The sequence below is a fragment of the Diceros bicornis genome, chromosome 22 (assembly GCF_020826845.1).
Source record: "Diceros bicornis minor isolate mBicDic1 chromosome 22, mDicBic1.mat.cur, whole genome shotgun sequence".
Taxonomy (NCBI): Eukaryota; Metazoa; Chordata; class Mammalia; order Perissodactyla; family Rhinocerotidae; genus Diceros; species Diceros bicornis.
The window spans coordinates 33,845,315-33,867,273 of record NC_080761.1 but is presented as its reverse complement, the minus strand read 5'-3'; positions in this window follow the sequence as shown (position 1 = coordinate 33,867,273).

Here is a 21,959-nt window from a genome sequence, read left to right as displayed (position 1 = left end):
CCTTTACATATGTGTGTATACACACGCATATACACATTCATATATATATTCATATATAGGTGTGTATGTATATATGTAGAGAGAGACAGAAAAGCAGAGAATTAATTCTGCATCTTGATCATAGCTCTGTCTTTTCAAGAAAAACATTACATTTATTCTTTTGACATAATATCATCTTCAGATGTGTCCTAAAAGAGCAGTTTACTGAAAGTGTTTTTTTTGTCAGAAACCTGGCAAATGGTCGCAGTTAAACTAAGTGACTTTTCAAGCCTGTTTTATTCTACACTATATCCCTTTAATTATCTTAGAAGGTAGGTAATCCAGAAATTGTTTATTCTCCCTGTATTGTATATTTGTGTGTATATACATTTAAGAAACAAAATGCAGGTAATTTTAAAGTTCTGAACAAATGGAAAAGAAAGGCAACAGTATATACTATTCCTGTATGGACTTTAAGCCACAAAAAAGCAAAGTCACTCTGAACACTTGATTTGTTTTAGTAGTCTGAATTTTAGAACTCTTCTTTTTTTCTCTTTGTTTTAAGTATTAAGTGTGTGAGAACCAAAATATATATCCCTGGTCAAATAATTATAAAAGATAATAAAACGTATTATATGTATGAATATTAATCCATTTATGTTCATGCAGCATCCTTTTTTTTTTCCTACTGTACTGTAGGCATTTCTTTAAGCATCTTCAAATATTTTTTGGAATAAACAAAGTGGAATATAAATAAATAAGAATAATTTAAAGGAATGATTTTAATAGACTTCTAATGCAATGATGAGCAACTTGATATAGCAAAAAGAACAAAGCAGCAAGAGTAAGGCAAATTTGGATTGAAAACTTGACTCTGTCCATCATTAATCATAAGACCATGGGCAAGTCACTTCACTTGTCTGTCCTCCTTTTCTTTCTGGAAAATTAAAGATACTAGGTAATTTTGAAAATGAGTGTGAGTAGGCTTTGAGAAACTCAACATGCTGTATGAGTTGTGTAAAGTGCTATTAGGATGCCTTATTACAATGTTTTAAAGACAGCGCTTTATGGAAGATATGGATTTCCTGCTGGATCCTGTTCATTTGCATCATTAGCATTGGCTACAATTGAGGGAACAATCACTCTCCTTGTTCAGTTTCCATAGATTGTACTTTTGAAGTTTAGCTTCAAATATTGCCAGCTTGCGTTGGCTTCCTTGGATCCTTGAAGCACGAATGCCTCTTCTGCAGAAAATAATGAGCAAAACTCCCCTTCAAAAATATCCTCATTCTAGATTTCAATAAAATTGAAAAATAAACACTTTCCAGTTTTATATTTGCTCTCTGATTTTTCCCTACTCAAACCCCTACTCCCTGTCCAGTAGTTAGGGAAGCAGAGGGTTTGTGCATCCCTCAAAGACTCAAAGATGGGGTCAGATATTAAGGTGCACTAAAGAAAAGCAAGGACCAGCACCATGCTTATGATTCCCATTGCAATCTTGCATTGCAAAATTGACAAATGTGGAAAAAAACAAGAGACTACAACAGTATGCAATGAAGTTCAGGTTGTGCAGAACAAAAAATATATTCTTTCAAAATAAATTACATGCAAAGAAAAAAATCTTCTCCACCAACAGCAACCATGGGGAAAAGTGTTGTTTCTATTTGAAATTAGTTATTTACCTCCTGCAGTTTCAAACAAGGATTTTAAGCATAGGCTTTGTTATGATTCTGTTACAGTTTACTCTGAATGAGGATGTGTTATAATAGATAATGCTAAGCAGCACATACAAATAAAAAGGGTCATCCTTTTCTAAGAGGAAGAATGTCTGACACCTTTCTCTTAAGTCCTTAAATATTTAAATTGTGCAAATAAGTATAAAATAGACAGTTAAAAAAACCAATGATCATTATTCTCCAACTTAGATCATTTAACTTATGGTCTAAAAGTTGACTATTAATTTTAGTTATTAATTGACGAGCAGAACTGAGTTTCTGTGGTCTAGAGGGTGTCATCTAATATATTTTCACCATGCTTTCTAGTTTAAAAATTGCCTTGAGGTACATTTTCATTTTGAAATAGTATGAATTTTTGTTACCTTTATATGGAAGATTGAGAGATGCATAAGTTTATTTAAACATATTTTAGATATATTGAAGACTAGCTACTAAGAGATCTTTATGAAAATATCTTATCGATTTACTATGTAACATAATAGAGAATCACAATAGCTGGAGTACACGATTTTTATTCATGAAATTTATACATTTTGAAATGAACATGCAAAAAGCTATCTATTTAATGACATTTCAAAACAATTTTCCTTAATATTACATCCAAACCCTACATTAGATGTTTAATTAAGTACAGAAACAGTCAATTAAATTTGAAATAAAATAAGTAATTGCAGTCTCGCATCATTGCAAATGTATTTTTGTGGGCTATGTGATGTAGTTAAGGGCTTTAAGATGTCTCTTCTCTATCTTGACATTTAAAATGTATTCTTGAGATTAAAAGTTGCATATTAATTGTTCTTAATTTTCTGAACAACCACAGCTGTCTATGGAATTAAGAACACAATTTTGGGGAGATTTAATTAATTTATGACATTGCCAATGGCACTCCAAATGAGTATGTAATGGATTAAAATATAGTATTCTGATCAATTGCGAGTTTAAAATAACCCATAGATCATTTTATTTATTCTGAAAATAGTTTTTCTTAAACTTCCTGAAAGGAGTTTGAAATATCTATGATGTTAAAGGCATTCCTTAACATAAATATTGTGACTAACATTGCCTGTCATCTCCTAATCATAGACCTTGGAGGTCAACTTTTAGTTTTGCAGATTAAAATAATTATAAAATTATCACCTTTTCCTTTATAATGTTTTATGCCCTTCTATCGCTTTTATCTATTTCCAAATAGTCAAGCAATCAGATTCCACTTTCATGTGCTTTCCTTCTGATCTCTCCTCCCTCTCCATTAATTTCAAATACTCCATATGGCTTTTAAATCTGAGGAACACGCCCTCCAAATTAGGTGACAAGCATTTTTTATGTGGTAACATCCAACAGACAGATATGTGATATTATTAGATAGGTGACATGAGAGCATATTCCTTCCTAGGTGAAAAAATCACAATAATAATGTTGTGATCTCCATAGTTGAAATGTGAAGAATAGTCCTACATGGAATTGAAAGATGAGGTGTAGGGGAGAAAAACTAATTTTCCCTCTACCCTTCTAGGTTCTTGGCTGAACCATTCTCTGTAATAAAAGACAGATTAACAGTAGAAAAACAAGTTTAATAACATGTATACCTCCTGTATACATAGGAGATACCAGGAAAACTGAGTAACGCCCCAAAATGGCTCAAGCCACCATCTTAAGTACCATCTCCAGCTAAAGACAAAAGATGTTGGATGGAGCAGGCCAGTTATGGGAGGTTATCAGGAAAATCACAGTAAGCAAGGGTGTGGTTGTTATGCAGATTTAAGTCCATGCCTTCTCCACTCATAAGAGTTTCTAGATATATAGTCATTCTCCTCTTCCTGGTACAGAGAGGGAGACACCCTCACAAATGGAGATTTCTCTTATAAATATAAATGTCTCTTACAAAAGAGTAACTTCTACTACTCCTTTGCAGAGCTTTTCCTATGTCTGTTGTTTCTTAAAAATAATCAACTCAGGGGGCCAGAACCGTGGCGTAGTGGTTAAGGGGCGTACTTCACTGCTGGCAGCCCAGATTCGGATCCGGGCGCGCACCCACGCACCGCTTGTCAGACCACGCTGTGGCAGAGTCCCATATAAAGTGAAGGAAGATGGGCACAGATGTTAGCCTAGGGCCAGTCTTCCTCAGCAAAAAGAAGAGGATTGGCATGGATGTTAGCTCAGGGCTGATCTTCCTCACAAAAAAATATTAATAATAACAATCAGCTCAGAATAATCCTTATGCCAAAGAGGCATATTTTGGTGTGACATATTCAGCTCTCTTTCAGAGGTCAGGACTGGCTTTACAGTGAATGACATTTGAGCTATGTCTTTAGACTAATAGGTGTTTGTTTTATATACCTGAGTGCAGAACCAGAAAGAATCTGTAACAAGATACACCATAGACACTTGCGCGTGGTAACCGCCAGCATATGTCTTAAAAGATATTTTTATATTAATGAAACCACAGCAAATGACATGAAAGGCTGTGTATATAAACTTATATGTACAGAAGTAGACAAAAGTAAAAGAAGATAAACGGGTCTTTTTCTATATGGGCCTTCAGATGAGTTTGCCTAATGGCTACTTTTGAGCAAGCAACGTCTTCTCTGAGGAAAGAAACAAAAACATATAAAAAACATCTGCACGCCTTGAAATATCATAATACTTAATACAATGTCCAAAGATGGACTTATGCACGGACCTGACAAGAAAGGCAAATAAATGTTCTCCATGGAAGGCTGATCTGATGGTACACGAAAAGGAGGAGGAGTCAGTCTTAGTAAAGAAGAAACATCAGGCACCAAGAGCAAAAATAAAGAGGTATGAAATCAGGTTGGCATCTCAGGAAATATGAATAATTTGTTTAATTTCATTATTCATATAAAAAGGAGACACGTGTGAGAGGAGGGTGATCCTGCAGCAGAGAAGGCAAATGAAAGATCAACAGAGCCTCTTATACCATTATAAAACATTTTAACATCATTCTTTAGATAACAGTGGGTGGAGAGGGACACTGGTGTTTTATCAGGGTAATAAAATTATCAGCTTTGTAGTAAAGAAGTCGTTTGAGTAGCATTATGGAGAATGGATTGGAAAATTGAAAGACTAAGGTCAGTCATGGTTTTATGAGTCCAGTTCTGATCTAAGAAGTGGTGGGGATAGAGAGGAAAAAAAGAATATGAAAGGAGCTAGAGATGACAGCTCCTTTGGTGAAGTACTGAGGGGAAAGGAAGAAGAGTTGGATAACTTAGCTGAGAAATTGAAGTTGGAAAGAAACGTTTCAAACAGTGATTGTGAACTGATGAAATTTAGGATACTAAAGAAAACGAGAGAAGAGAATCAATAAAAGGAGATTTTTAGAGCTCCCTTGGGAGGCTTGTATCAATGGAATTGAGAAACTCCTGCGTTGTCTACTATTTTAAACGTTATTCACTTGTAGTTTTGTATATACTTATAGTTAGTTTAATCTATGATGAGCACCCGGACGGCAGGTTTGGTTCTTTCATCGTTCTCTTACGATACTTTCTCTATAGTGCCAATTAAAATTTCTATCTTCTATACTTTAAAAAATTTGGCGGTAAATATTTTATTTGAGTTATTTTTTAGGTTCTTATTTATGTATTTATAGAAACATATATGTATATATATATATTAAATTTTGGTAGCCAATATTATTTTAAATTTTCAAAAGTTTAAAATATTCCCACATAATCAAAACTTTTTCAACTTTTCTTCACCATCAAGTTTTGTCAACTTCCAATTACTATCAGGGATAAGGAGGGGATATGGTAGCTTCTTGAAAGCCGGCCTAGTTTCTCCTACCATGTACTAATAATTATGAAAATAATTAAAAAATGAAAATTACATTATAAGGAGTTTACGTTTTTCACCTTTTACTAATACTAATGTGTATTAATACTAAAGTTCTATAAACACATTTCAATTGTTTAGTTTTATATCACTCTAATAGTTATTAGCATTATGATGGGTGTAATCATTCTTTCGTACAGTTTTGTTTCAGTGACATGTTTTATTAATATAAAAGACTAAATCAAATATTATATTAAATATCTTAATTTTAAATATGATGCTATGTACCTTCTAAAAAGTAAAAATGCTTTCTGAATTGTAGGCATTTGCAGCTTATATTTTAAATAAAATTTGTTCACTTGTTTTCTGGTATAATGAAGTTTTACATGTTATAGTGTTGTATATACTTATATATGTATATACTTATATATATAGAGAGAGAGGTTATATATATGTATAGAGACAGAAAGAGAGAGAGAAAGAGAAGCATACACACACGTATATATGACATAATTTAAGCTTGAAAAGCTCTGTGAATTTAGGCAAGTTTTTTCACCACTTTGAGCCTGAATTTCCTCATTTGAGAAAGAGGAACAATGCTCTACTTACTGCCTAAAGGTTTGAGGACAGCTTAATAAACTGTATTAAAAAGAAATTTATAAACTGTAAAGTACTATATCAAATTTAGGCATTATTTTTATTAATGCAAATTGTATAAAATTAAATAGAAGCATTCTATTTCCAGAAAAATTTAAACCCTAGATGATCTAGGTGGTTATGTTGATAATTAATTTGGTGATACTATCTAGCAGTTATTAAAGACTTATTATGTCCAGGCATTCTTCAACCCTGTGAGATAGCTACAATTATCATCCTTATTTTATAACTAAGGACTTAGGGATTTTGAGGAAGTCGTCTAATGCCACACCTAGGACATGGCAAGGCTAAGTGTCTCTGACTCCAGACCCTGTACTGTTACATATGTACCAAGCTGCATTTCCTCAAATCAAGAGGAATGCAGTTATCTAAGCACCCTAGTATTTTCATACATTTCGTTCCTGCTCAAATACTACCATTCATTCTTTACTATGCCAAAAGGTATGATGTCTCATAGTCCTAGTAAAATGTCCCATAGATTTTAGTAAACAATGTTCGGCGACACAGACTTTTGCTCCTGACTTATTTTGACCCTCTATGTTGACCATTTAATGTTAGTTTGTTAAAAATAAATTCCTCTCTGAGCCTATGTTTGGCATGACAAGATTGGGATCTTAAGAAGGTTGAATCTTCAAGGCTTCTTCCATATGAGGTTTTCTTACTCTCGAATACTCTCTAAAACATAAAAGTAAACACAGCTATCAACAGCATTGAAATTAAAAAAGTAAAATTAGCTGGTAGCAATATTTGACACTTTTAGAAAATATTTTATCCTGAAATTGTAGCTTGCTAATTTAAAAAAAAAGTTGGCTTTTAAAGATTTATCTGTTAAGAGCTAGCTATGCTACTAAGGCATTAAAAAGAAATTCCTCAATATAAAATCTTAAATGAAGCTTAAATTTGTATTTATTTAATCTTATTATTTAACTAAAATATTTTAAAACACTTTCACAACCATTATTGTAATTGTGGAAAACTGATGTGAGGGTATTGAAAGAATATGCCTAAGTTAAAATACGCTCCTATACTCCCTTTTTTCATAACAATTATGCCACTTAAATAGCCTGAAAAAACTTTTAAAAGGAATAGAATAATGCATATGGAGGTTGGCAGTATTTTTAGTGGTCAGTCACTCCCCCCAAAATATTTTAGCAAACTTTTTCCACCCAAGTGGGGTTTTGTTTTGCTATATCCAAGGGGAGCTTTCCAGTAAAAGTGACTAATTATTTAGGATCTAATCAAGACAGGCGGTACATGTCAGCTCAGGCTTTGATCCCCTTTTTTAGTGAGTGTTTTATGATTGGCATGTAGCTCTAGTGACTTTGGTCTGAATGACAGTTGTCAGCCATCAGTGGACCATATGCTGTGATGGGTAGAGTTGCTGTCAGCTGCCAATTGGCCATCTGGAATAATGCTTACTCAGTAGACTAAAGATTGCTCAGAAGTGTGGGAGGGAGCCAACAGCCAGTGGAATAGCTCTTGACTCCTCCACACCAAAACCTGGGTGTGACCTTAGCAATTAAGTCTCTTAGAGGCATAATAAAGGGTTCTTTTTCTTGACAATACATGTTGTAATCATATTTAGCAAGGCATAAGTTTCATAGTGATGAAGTTATACATTCTATTTATTTGGAAGAAATCTAGACATTTTATCAGGAAGATGTTCATAGCTAAAATGGTAATATGAATGCTAGCCAAAATCGTGGCCACTGGTTTTTATATACCATTCCTGCTGTCAAAAGAGAGGCTGTTATTTAAAACATAGATTTACTTACTGATTCGATTTTTCTAAATGCTTCACAAACGAGTGATGTGTAACAATGTGATTAGTAAATTAAAGGAAAAATGAGACCCAAAAATGTCTCTTTTCAGCAATAATACAAGCTTTGTGTAGACTTCTCTGTTAGAATCACTTCATTTTCTCAGTATTGATAAGGAATGGTCAGTTTTCAGGATGTCTTTGACATCTTTGCGATCTAAAAAAGGCTTGAGAAATATATTTGGCTCTGAAATTTATGACACTCGAAATTGTCAGGAACACCGACAGGCCTCCTTTGCTAATGTGCATCCTATGGACATGTAAGCAGAATAGAAGTTTGAGTGATGCTTATCACCATAGCATTGTTCATGCCCATATCCCAAAACCAAGAGTCATTTTAAATTTTCTTCCCTGCCTCTGAGTAAACCAAAATCTGCTTGGGTAGGTGCAGAGATAGCATTGTTAGCATATGAAAAGCCGGCCCTTGCTTTGATTGATGCACATTACCTTTGTTTTTTGCAGTAGAGGAGACATCCCATTGTCGGTATCAAGCTACACTGCTGTCTCATCCAGCCTTATTCTTTTTTTTTGTGAGGAAGATCAGCCCTGAGCTAACATCCATGCCAATCCTCCTCTTTTTGCTGAAGAAGACTGGCCCTGAGCTAACATCTATTGCCAATCTTCCTCCTTTCCTTCTCTTTTACTCCCCAAAGCCCCAGTAGATAGTTGTATGTCATAGTTGCACATCCTTCTTGTTGCTCTATGTGGGACTCCACCTCAGCATGGCCCAACAAGCCGTGCGTAAGTGTGCACCCAGGATCCGAACCCGGGCTGCCAGTAGTGGAGCGCACACACTTAACCACTAAGCCACAGGGCCGGCCCCAGCCTCCTTCTTTTTTTAGGCCCTTCTTACTGATTTTCTGTGTTTATTTACATTTTTTAAGAAAATTATTTTATTGAACTCACATTGGTTTATAACATTGTGTAAATTTCCAGTGTTCGTTATTATATTTCAGCTTCTGCATAGACTGCATCGTGTTCACCACCAAAAGACTAGTTTCCATCTGTCACCACCACCATATGTGCTCGTTTACTCCTTTTGTCCTCCCCCTACCTCCTTCCCCTCTGGTAACACATCAATCTGTTCTCCTTATCTATGTGTTTATCTTCCACATATGAGTGAAATCATATGGTATTTATCTTTGTCTGACTTCATTTAGCATAATACCCTCAAAGTCTATCCATGTTGTTGCAAATGTCATGATTGCATCTTTTTTATGGCCAAGTAGTATTCCATTGTATATGTATACCACATCTTCTTTATCCATTCATCCATTGATGGGCACTTGGGTTGCTCCAAGTCTTAGCTGTTGTGAATAATGCTGAGTGAACATAGGGGTACATATATCTTTTCAAATTAGTGTTTTCATATTCTTTGCATTATTAAAAAGATAAGAAATAACAAGTGTTGAAGAGGATGTGGACAAAAAGGAACCCTCGTATGCTGCTGTTGAGAATGCAAACTAGTGCAATCACTATGAAAAACAGTATGGAGATTTCTCAAAAAATTAAAAATAGAACTACCATATGATCCAGCTATTCCACTGCTGGGTATTTATCTAGCCTCCTTGCTAACTAAGAATGGACCTCTGTGACCTATCTGGAAAAAAGGTGGATATAAATTGATGCTTTAAAACCAAGCAATGCTGACCAGTTTTGATAGGAAAACTCCTAATACTTCACCTTTTGGTGAAAACTACAGTTTTCATAGTAAAATTATACAGAATTATACATACAAGTCCTTTGAAGACTTAGGCTTTTGAAGAAAATAAGTGCAAGCAAGACAATGATAGAGAAAGAAAGAGTACGGGCTTCGTAAAGGAAAAATAAAATATCTCTTGGCAATGAGGTTTCTCATGAAATAAGAATTGATTACCTTAAACTTGGAGTTTTATTCAATGCCCTTTGGTAAAGATGAATTTTACCGTTTAAAAGAAAAATAAGAGTAGCTTATTTTAGCAGTAATGCCAAGCTAAAATATGGAAAGCAATATGCACTTGAAAGGCAAGGTATATGCAGTGATTTCTTAAATATTGGCTTTAGTGTTGCATTATTTTCTGTTATAAAAAGGCAAACAGTGGAATGTTTCATATCCAAAATGTTTATATTTTGTATATAGTGGTATTTATAATCATGTGTGTATATATATATTTATATATATATAGACATTTATGCATGCATGGTGTATGTGTATATATATATTATTGAATATGTATGTACTATATATCTGCAAAGAAAGAGCACGACTTAATAAGATGAGCAAAAAAGTAAATAAAAATTGTATATGAATTATGATTATAATCACATGTACAGCATGTGTTTTAATATATTTTAGAATAATTTTGTCAGCCTGCTATTAGTTTAATTAAATTTTTTACACCTTCTTGATTAGACAGCTAGTTTAATGACATCTTCCACACTTTGGGCTGTGAAGTGTGGCTCATTTTAAAGTTCTGTAATGAGAAGGAAAATGTAAATGATGAACATCTCAACAGAATAAAAAAAAAATGAGTTTTCGCTTGTGGAAAAACAACAGAATCCGGAGATGATTAGCATTTTGCTTAAAACAAGTTTAGTATGAGCATGATGTAATTGGCCATTAAATGGTTGAAAACTTCTATAAGGAATTGTACTCTACGGGACATACCTCAATACTTAGACAGCAAAGTAGCACGTTATAGATGAGATTGTGTGTGTTTGTGTTTTGCTGTATATTTAGGCAAATAATATTATTGTAAACTTGAACAAAGAAAGAATGTTCTGGTGAGTTTGATAGGTAATACAAGAAGAAAATATTCTTCTAATGTGTTATGAAGTATGTACAAAACTGGACATAAAACAAGATTGGATTTTCCTTTATTTAGCACTTTAATATCTGTAGTTCTTTTATAAAGCAAACATATGGATAACTCTAATGAGCTGACTACAAGCTGCCAGCAAACTCAGCAGCCATTTTATATTTACTGATATTAAAATTGGTAGAAAATTATCGTTGGTCCCTGGGGCTGGTTATTTGTAGCATGAGCCCTGAGACACTTATCAAAGTGGTTTTTTTAATATTATTTTAAATTATATGGAGCTTCACGTAAAAATAAGAACCCTGTATATAGATGTTCTATTTTGACCTTTATTAAGCTAAAGAAAGTGAAGAAATCACTTTGTCTTTGCATTTTAACTTGGAATGCAAAGTTAAAGAACTGTAATACAAGAATCCCTACTATTTTGGATGGGTTAAGACTGTTCTTATAATTATTCACATTATGTTAAAAAGTAATTATTAGGAAAGCAGAACCAGCACGTTACTAAGTAATACTGCAAAAATAGTAGTATCTCTTACACTTTTATTTGTTTCCAACAGAGTGTTTGTTTTAATTTTTAAAAGGAAATATGGCAATGAATATTTAGCACATAAATCCTTCCAGCAGTGGCCACTTACCACTTGTGAACATAAGACACTCAGTGACGATAGGTGTCCAAAGGCTTTTGCTTGTTCTTAGTTGCAGTACATAGGCCTGTGTCCTGTTTTTTATCACTTTGTGATCCACCTATCCTTTGTAAGAGAGGCCACGGAGGGAGAGCATCAGGAGAGCATCCACATTGAGACTCTCCCCTGTCTGATTACTGATGGCTTATTTTTTTGACAAATTTAGTTTTCAATCCTTCCTGTTCAAATGGTGAATGAAGATTTCTACGATGGATCATTGCCACAGAGACTCATTTATGGACAGTATTGCTGTTGTGGGAATAATAGTTCTGAACAGTAACTAAAAATATAATAACGGCTCTCATAATGCCTAAGAGAGAGGAAAAAAGGAAAACGATACTATTAAGCTTTATTTATGGCTATTTTGATTTAGATACCCTATTTTACCTGCCCTTAATATTTAATTACAATACATGATGGCCTCATAACTTAATAAGTGTAGTACATACTGTTTTCATCTTGTGTTAATCCATTATTCTTCATAAAGTCCCTGGGTAAGACCATGATGTTGCCATCAATTCTTCATTTTGAACTCTCCAATGTAGGCCTTTAACGCAAACATTTTTGAAATATAATCTATTTTTATGCTTCTAAAACAAATAATACTTCAGTCACTGGAGCAGCTCTATACAGTTAATTTATCAGATTCTGAAAAAGAACACACCCTCTATTGGAAAATTGTAATGAGAGGTCCAGATTTCTCGAGAATTCAACTTTTCATCAATATTTAAAAGGAAAAAGAAAAGGACAAAAGTACTGCAAAGAAATGTAGATTTCAACTCCTTTCTGAAATCAAAAGGGTGCATTCCAAACCTGAAAACATACACTGGAACTCACCATGTGTATATACTTATCACGGACTCAAAACTCTGATTTTAAGTATGTTTTCTAAGTATGAGTACACTTACTTTCACATTCTTTAACATTTAGATTCCATTCCCTTTCTCTTTTGCCATAACATATCACTCTAAACAATTGTCGTGACTCTACATTCAAAGGAGAATCTTTGAAAAATGTCTCCTTACAACCACATGAAATGTTGCTACTTATAACTTGTGCAATTATAATTTGTTTTGAATGCTACTGGAGACTGTCTTGAAGAAATCTACTCATAAAGTGAAACAAAAGAAAGATGACATTAGTATCTCTTTATGTAGGGAATGTGACCGTGATCATCTTTAGAACAGGGACTGAGTCATATTCATCTTTCCATCTCAGTGCCTGGAGCATAGTAGGTACTCCATGAATATCTCTGTGATGAATAAATATTTTGTACTTCTTAAATAATTCTCCACACTAAACTATCATATTGTGTCTGGATCAGCCTTTCTGAGTTTCCACTGAGTTTTTTGAATAATAATAAAGGATTTGTGATATTGGCAAGATGGACATAGTTAGCCAAAGTAAGAAAAATTAAAGTGGAAGTACGCTAAGCAAGATTATAGCTAAAAGGGAGCACCAACTGGGAAGGAAAACAGAAATTAAGTGAAAGAAAATAGCAGGACTCTACAAAAGGGATGGTTGCTGAAGGGTGGTTCAGCGACTAAATCTGTGAATATTGACAGTTCAAATGGTCCAGCTCTGATGCATGATATAAAATGCATTTTGGAGCTAGCGTATAGAAACTGAAGTGGACAGCATGAATCAAGTTGGACAGTAAACTCTGTTGTTATAATTTACCATCATCTTCTTAAAATGGCTCAGTGAAAATGGAAGTGGTATTTTCTCATCTTTATTAGTTGTTGTAGTCAATCAGAAATGGCGAAGAATTTACAAAGAAATGTAGTTCATAACTCTTCTATCTGGATAAGGTTGTCATCACAATAAAATCTTGCTCTTTATAATTTAAATTTACTAATATTGTATGTAGATATTAGAATAGATGCAAGATAAACATAAAGAGGAAGATGAGGGAGGAAAAGGGAAGAAAAACGTAGTTCAGTTTGAGGTCTAAATGGCATGGATGCCTAGCTAAGGAACTCCTCCACTAATCTGTGGTGCAGAACTTACTTCACGAAGTAGTGAATTTTGTTGTAGGTGGTAAATGCAAGTTGGCCTCCTAGATGAAGAAGAGATGAAACAACTCCTGTAACAGTAAAGAAAATGTGGAAATCTTAGAGAGGTAGGGCTAAATCAAAGAATATCCATTCATTATCATAACTGATAAAACAATGAAGTGAGAGAGGCATTTAGTGCTGACAGTACAGGAAGCACCCTGAGAACTTTTGTGTGTGTGTGTGTGAGAGAGGAAGATCAGCCCTGAGCTAACATCTGTTGCCAATCCTCCTCTTTTTTGCTGTGGAAGATTGGCCCTGGGCTAACGTCCATGCCCGTCTTCCTCTACTTTATATGGGATGCTGCCACAGCATAGCTTGACAAGCGCTGCGTAGGTGCGTGCCTGGGATCTGAACCTGCGAAACCCGGGCCACCAATGCGGAATGCGCACACCTTACTGCTGTGCCACCAGGCCGGCCCCCCTGAGAACTTTTTAAAGCATATTTAAGTGATAGGGAACATATAATTTATCGTGCATAAGAAAGTGTAGCTCAAAACTACAAGTGCTGTTTGATGAACTTTAAAATATGTAATGAGAAAAGACATTTGAATCCATTGGGGCTAAGGACTATGAGTTCAATTATTTCTTTAGAATAGGAAAATGACCAGAGAATGTGCCCACTTCTTGGAGAAGAATACAATGCTTTTCTCCTGGCCATTTATCTGGCCCAGCCTACCTATCACTTATACCTTGAATGACCAATGAAAACAAGAAATAAAACAAAACAGAGTAAATTGCTCAGCAAGGGTTTGTTTCTGATTCACAATCACTCTCATCCTTAGCCAAGGATTTCGATGTCTTTCCTAATTTACTTCTAGTCTCTATGTCTAGATGAATTACATCCCATGATCATGAAAGAATTTGCAGAATTCTTGAACCACTATCAGTATTTCCTGAGAAATCGTAAAGATTTTCAGAGATGTCGAATAACAAGAGATGACCTGTTTCTCATCTGAATATTAAAAGAGCACAAATTCTGCCTGAGAGTAAACTCAATGTTAATTCCTGAAAAAAGTGTAGAATCAATTATGAACTGGATTGTTAAAATTAGAAAACTTATTGGTGATCTGTAGAAGCTAATATATGTTGATTAAAAATGGCATGCAAATTATTAATATCATTATTTCCATTATTCAGAACTTCATTTTACAATTACATTCAGGGCTTGGATATTATATAATGACAAACCTAATTGTTCTTAAATTGTAATGTTGTTGTAAACTGTTGATTCTTGTAATGTGAATTATAACACGATGCTGAATTTTCCTGTTTGTTAAGCCTCAGGAATTGACGAGATCCCTACAAGTGTTCTCAAATTTAGTGCACATGAAAAGAACTAGACTTTTGTTTAAAATGTAGATTCTCATTTCCTCCTCTAGAGATCCTAATTCAGTACCATTGGAAGTACAGTCCAGAGATCTTTATTTTTTATAAACATTTCATGTTATTAGGATGCACATGGTCTTTGAAGCTTATTCTGAGAACTGCTGAAACTAGCCTGACTCAGGAAAGAGGTCAAAGATGTAAACTTTGAAGAATGTTATAATTAGAGGAATAGTCTCTTAAGTTGGGGAGCCAAGAATTGAGGAAATGTACAGTGCTATCCATTGGGATTCAGGAAAAATAGATTAGAACTTATATTTGCTACTACCTTAGCAAATACGGAAATAAACTTTCATAGTAATTACTATACAGACCATCACTAGCACCCTCGCTGAGTCTCATGTTAGAGATTCCACCTCAAATACAGTCGGAAAAGTGTCAGAGACACTCTATATGGTGGTTAGAGGTGTGGGCTCTGTAGCCTGGTCTCCTGCATTTGAATCCTGGCTCCACCGACAATCATGGGAAAGTTCTTTCAGATCCCAGTCCTCATTTTTCTCATGTGTCAACTGAGAATTGTAATATCACCTACTCCATGGGGTCACTGTGAAGACTAAATGGGTTAATACGTGTAAATTGTTTAGAATGATTCCTGGCACATAGTAAACACCTTCAAAAACTAGCAGCTTCTGGGGTGCTGGCCTGGTGGCGAAGTGGTTAAGTGTGCGCGCTCCGCTGCCGCGGGCCCGGGGTTCTCAGGTTCGAATCCCGGGTGTGCACCAACACACCGCTTGGCAGGCCATGCTGTGGCGGTGTCCCATATGAAGTGGAGGAAGATGGGCACAGATGTTAGCCCAGGACCGGTCTTCCTCAGCAAAAAGAGGAGGATTGGCAGATGTTAGCTCAGGGCTGATCTTCCTCACACACACACACACACAAAATATCAGTAGCTTCTGATATTTTTGTCCTCTCTTCTTCCTCCTCTTTTTAATCATTTTATTATTATTATTACCATTATTTTTATGATCATTTTCATCTTAAAGGGAGAATGGAAATTAAACAGCTTAAAGGTGTTGAGAGCAGTACTCTTTATCTTTTGTTCACAATCATTATTTGCAATACAAATCAGATTACCCATGCCTGGTTAAGTTAAGCAATTATGGAACTGAACATTCTAGTGTGTGAGAAAACCTTAACCAAATAAATAAAAACAATTAAAAGTAGGTTTAAATATTGAATTATGTAGTTTTAACTAAAATAGCCCTCAAAAATGGACAGATTGCTTTAAAATATTAATGCAAAGAAATTTCAATTTGTACATAATAATAATAATGCATGCTTAGAAAATAACAAGAAAAAGCCACAGTAGAACCTTTTCTGAATCCTAATTAATCCTCTTTGTTGGCAGTTCATGAGATGAAAACAATCAAGAGATCAGTCTAAAGTTGTTTTTTAAAAAATTTATCAAGAAGGCTATTTGAAGTGCAGTCATTTTCATTATCATTAACAATATCTTGCCCAGATTATATATTCTGTCCTTCTCTGTTTGCTAATGATTAATATAAAGCCATTACAACTAGACATCATTAAAAATATTGTAATTTTATCTTTATGTCAATATTTTGCATTTTATTCTTGCATAGTGTTTATAATGTCCATAATTTGTTATAAATCACTGTGAATCACTAATGGCTAGAGTTTTAGATATTTTCTAAAAAGTGTGTCTTCCACTGATTTACAGCCCTGCTAGATTAATAAACATCAGCAAAGGTCAGAGAAAAGGGGAGACCAGTGGGCCAGGAACAAAACAGCAGAATATGGTGTCATGAAAGTCAAGATAACAGAAGGCTTAAAAGGAAACAAGGTCGTTTTTGTTCAGTATTGATGAGATATCGCATGATTTGAGCCCTGAAATTTTTCTACTGGATTTTGCAGCATGGAAGTCACTGGTGCTTTTTACACAAGTAGTTTCTTTATTGCTACGAAGATTAGACCCTACGTTGGACCATCTTTTTCGTAGACGGGGCTGAGAAAAGTAAAGCTCAGCACTAAAGCCAGACTTAGTGGTGTCCCAGACCTCTTATCTCCCAAGACTTGTGTTAGACTGGCTTCTCCAGAAAAATAGGACCACTAGGCAATGCACATAGATAGATAGATGATAGATAGATAGATAGATAGATAGATAGATAGATAGATAGATAGATGATAGATGGATGGATGGATGGATGGATAGATAGATAGATAGATAGATAGATAGATAGATAGGTAGGTAGATGATAGATGGACAGATAGATAGATAGATAGATAGATAGATGATAGATAGATAGATAGATAGATGGACAGATCGAAGATAGATAGATAGATAGGGATTTATTATAAGGAATTGGCTCACAAGGTTACAGAAGCTGAGAAGTTCCAGGATCTGCAGTTGACAAGCTGGAGACCCAGGAGAGCTGGTGGTGTAAGTTCCAGTCTGAGTCCAAAGGCAGAAGACCCCTGTCCCAGCTAGAAGACAGTCAGGCAGAGAGAGTGAATTCTCTCTTACTTCACCTTTTTGTTCCATTCAGGCCTTCAATGGATTGGATGAGGCCCACCCACACTGGAGAGGGCAATCTGCTTTTCTCAGTCTACCAATACAAACGTTAATCTTATCCAGAAACGCCTCACAGACACACCCAGAATAACGTTTAACCAAATATCTGGGCAGCCTGTGCCCAGTCAAGCTGACACATAAAATTAACCATCACAGTCCTCACATAAATCATCCTAGGGTAATGAGAGTACAGGGAAAACATGCCTGGGAAAAGCAAGAGAGAGCAGAGGCTACTTCCAGAAGGAATCCAGTCCTAGGTCCTCTTTCCTTGTCAGCATGTTGGGGCAAAAGTAAAACAGGAAGTCACTTCCAGGAGGGCTTAGAAATCTAACGGTGCCCTTCTATCATGTAGCTCTGTTGTCCAATTAATGGCTCATCCTTAGTAGTAATTTCCTTCCTTCTTTCTACCAGCCCTTTCTTCCTTCTCCCTCCTTTCCTACGACTAATAATAATGATTACCTGCTATGTGCTAGACACTGTCCTGGGCCCTGGGAATAAAACAATGTTCCTGTGATTATGTTATGGAGCTGAACACTCTATGGTGGGAGTGGGAGGGAGTAAACCTTAACCAAATAAATAATAACAAATATTTAAAACTAACAGATATATCAGATGGTGATGAATGCTCTGGAGACAAATAAAACAGAAAAGAAGGATAAGAAATGCGTGTGCGTGTGTGTGTGTGTGTGTGTGTGTGTGCGCGTAGAAGGGAAGGCTGTATTTTAAACAACGTGGTCAGGGAAAGCCCCACTGTGTTGCGAGAACCCTCACAACTGAATCCTACTTTCTGTTTAATTAACCAAGGGCAAAAGGACACAAAAAATTAACCAAGGGCAAAGCATACATTTTTCATTTATAGTGTTTTAAATTATACCATTGTGAAACGTATAATGCTAATATATTTGTCTTGAGCTAGAGATGAGAACAATCTTGCTGCATTAATAGATTTAATGCTTTTAGACACTGAAGAACCTCAAAGATTTATAATTATACCATTATTATGCTTTCTTCGTTTCCACTGTCTTTTAAAACAATAGCAAGCACCGTATATTTTATCCTGCCTTGTAGTTTTAATAGAAAACAATCTACATTACTTAATCATTTGTCTTTCATGATTTCTTTCCCATTTCTTCTCCCTTTTCTCTGCTCTAGGAGATGTCATTAGCTAATCTCTATAACTCCATAAAATATAAAATGATATACCCACAGTGTAAATATTTTAAAACTTGAAAAAAAAACCATCTAGAGTCATTTAATGAAGTCTTGAAAATATGTTAAAACTGAAGTGCTGCTGGCAAACTAATGGAGGATTTGAATTTTCAAACAGTGAAGACTAGAATGCTTCTCTAATTGAGATTCAGTTCATGTTTGCTATTCTCAGAACTGCTTGTCTTAGGTCCCAGCAATCCCCCTGTTTCATCATGGGGGAGGATCTTCCTTGATACTATTGTTTTCCAATTTTAATTTGAATTCTCATTTTTTTTCTAATATTAACTAATAGCATGTATTACCAAATGCTTCAGAATCCAAATTAATTCTTTCATGTATCATTCTTGATATATAGTTGTTGTAAGGTGCATAAATATCACCCTGTTTATTAACTATAATAGTTGCTTTTCAACTAAAATGTTCAAATCATAATGACTTAGCAAAAGCATATCATAATTACTATTCTTATTAGTTATACCCACAAACTAAAGGTATTAAGACTAAAGAAAGAGCACAGGAGGAGTGATCAGCCAAGACAAGGGATCCTTCAGGGGTCACTTTGAGATCTCAAGGATGAGGAAAATATCAAAATCCAAATAAAATAACAAGCAATTCTTAAAATCATTAAAAATGAATACTCATAATTTTTATAGGAAGATGACTACGCTGATGGATCATTAGAATGTAAGGTGTTTTGAAGATTTCTATTACTTTTCTTACTAGAACTTGATTGATTAGGGCTGAACTATCTGTGTTCTGTCAACATTGTTCATTCCTAGGAAAGGAATTATTGCTGTGTGTGTGAAAAATTTCTAGCTCTATGTAGAAAAAGAAGTGAATGGAGCATAGAAACATCTACACTCACACAGTTAACTGTCTTTACTAACACACAAGTTCATAATTCTACTGTCTTCAACAATATGACTTCACTATTCAAGGAAACACTTGCCCAGGAAGATAAAAGGTGTGAAAAAGTTGTTTATTTCAAGGATTTCGTGCAAAACTCATTTAAATGAACATCAGGCTGAGCAACTTTTTAATAGCATCAAACAGTTTATTTTCTTAGACTCTTTGAACCCTCACCTCAAAAGCTTCCCTTTGCTTTGTCCATCAATCCTAAACTGTTATATCACAATCTTGGCCCAGTCCGAATTTAGGCCCTGCATGGAAAGACCCACCTAAACCAGATCCCCAAACCTCGTACATATCCTGACATTGCCCTCCCTGCTGAGACATTCCCATCTCTGTCAAGGTAGTGATCTGCTTTAGTAAGTAAGAATAAACTCATCTTTGCCATATCCACAGTTGTTTTGTGGTAATTTCTGGGAGCTTATGATTGACAGGGATGAATTTGAACTCTTTGTTTACTCATTAGCATTGCTTTAACTTAAGCTGTTATTTTTCTCATCACTTTCTCCCCCTGCCCCAATTTTATTGAAATATACTTGACATATAACATTGTACAAGTTTAAGGTGTACAACATAATGCTTTGACATATGTATATGTTGTGAAATGATTACCACAACAAATTTAGTTAACACCCATCACCTAGCATAGTTACAACTTTTTTTTTTTCTTGTCATGAGAACTTTTAAAACCTGCTTTCTTAGTCTCATCACTTTCTTTTTCCTAACAGGGCATATGCTTTAAATTAATTTTCCAGTGAAAGTGATATGCTTACATTCTCTACACATTTCTTTAACACTGAATCCCTTCCCCTTCTTTCAAATTCTTTGGCCTTAATATTGCTCATCTTGAATATTTGTATCTCAAAAGCGTTATGTATTTTTCAACATACTCTCCTTTTCTTGTCTCTGAGAAAGAAAGGTTTCTGTTGTCTTTCAAGATTAATCTTGGAATTGTCCCTTAATAAAGCTGTTAAAAAAATTAATCTTGGACTTGGGCTGCCCATATTCTCCTGTAAATGTTGTCTCCTTCACCCTTTCTTTCCCTGAGTTCTTCCTTCTCACTCCATGCATTATCTCTGTCACTGACTCTTTGGTTTTCATAACATCGTTCTTGACGAAATCCTGTTTTCCTGTAAAAATAACCATCTATCTCCTCTCTAAACACTCCTCTTTCCCAGATCCTTTTTCTAGTTGAAATTACTGTTGCTCACTCTTCTTTGATTAGACACCAAAGAATTGAGGGGAAAAAAAGACCTACATATTTTGTTTCAATGTCTTCACCAATGATTAATTTTTTAATACTTTGCAGTTTGGTTTTGTTACCGATTTCACCTCATTCTGGTGTGACTCTGACCCACATTTGGAGGACCTTCAAGGAGGGGCCTATGGGTGGGCCTCATACCCACAATCCGTCCTTTCCCCAGAGGGTTCTTTTCTGTTCGCTGTCGTGAATTTGAAAAAGAATGAAAGCTGAGCGTTCAAGGGCACAAGGTTTTATTCAATGGCCAAAAAATGAAGTGGGAACTATGTTCACAAATCAACTTCTCAGCTCTTGGGGCGAGTAAGCAGCTGTCATAAGGGGTCCAGGCAATGAAGGGGAGGAATATTCATAGTTACTCAGAGAAATGGGCTGGCTTTTCTGGGGAGCAAGGATGCCACCTCTTTTCTTTCCTTATTTAGTCATATCCTGTCTTTGCCGTGACAATTGTAAACTGTCGTCGTGGTGGTGGGTGTGTTATGTAGCATGGTAATGTATTACGATGAGCAAATAATCAGCTTCGGGGTCTATGTCAGGTCAAGTCAGACCGCCATGTTGCCTTCAACCAGTGTTAACTGGTTTCCACTCTATGTCTCAGCCATCTCCTCCTTCCTCTTGTTGTGGTTTCCTGTAAGGGAACATGTTAGGCTTGTTCTGAGCAGGGTTGTGGTTAATGTCTTATGGGGCCAGGGCCCAGAGTAACAGTTTGAAATCATGTCACACAACCATGACCACCTTCAAAGATAACTGATGGGTTTCTAATTGCCTAAATCTAGCAGTGTTTTCTTAATATTATTTCTTTAAAACAGCAACAAATAATTGGACAAAAGCACAAAAATGCTCTTGACCAGCATTTCCTTAATGAATCTCTCCCTTAATTGGCATTCTTAATACTGGTTTAATTTTAGGAAATATTAACCTAATGACCATTCCAATGGTCAAATGTAAAAGAGTCAGCAACATTTTCTGACTAATCAAACAACCCATTTTTCCTGGGCACATACAATAGAATATTGCCAAAAAATTTAGCAGAAAGAAGATTGTATGTGTATATGTATGTACATGTGTGTGTATGACACATTCTTGTTTCCTTAGGAATACTGTGCGTACATACAGTACCTTAGAGTAAAAGTTCACTGATATGTGT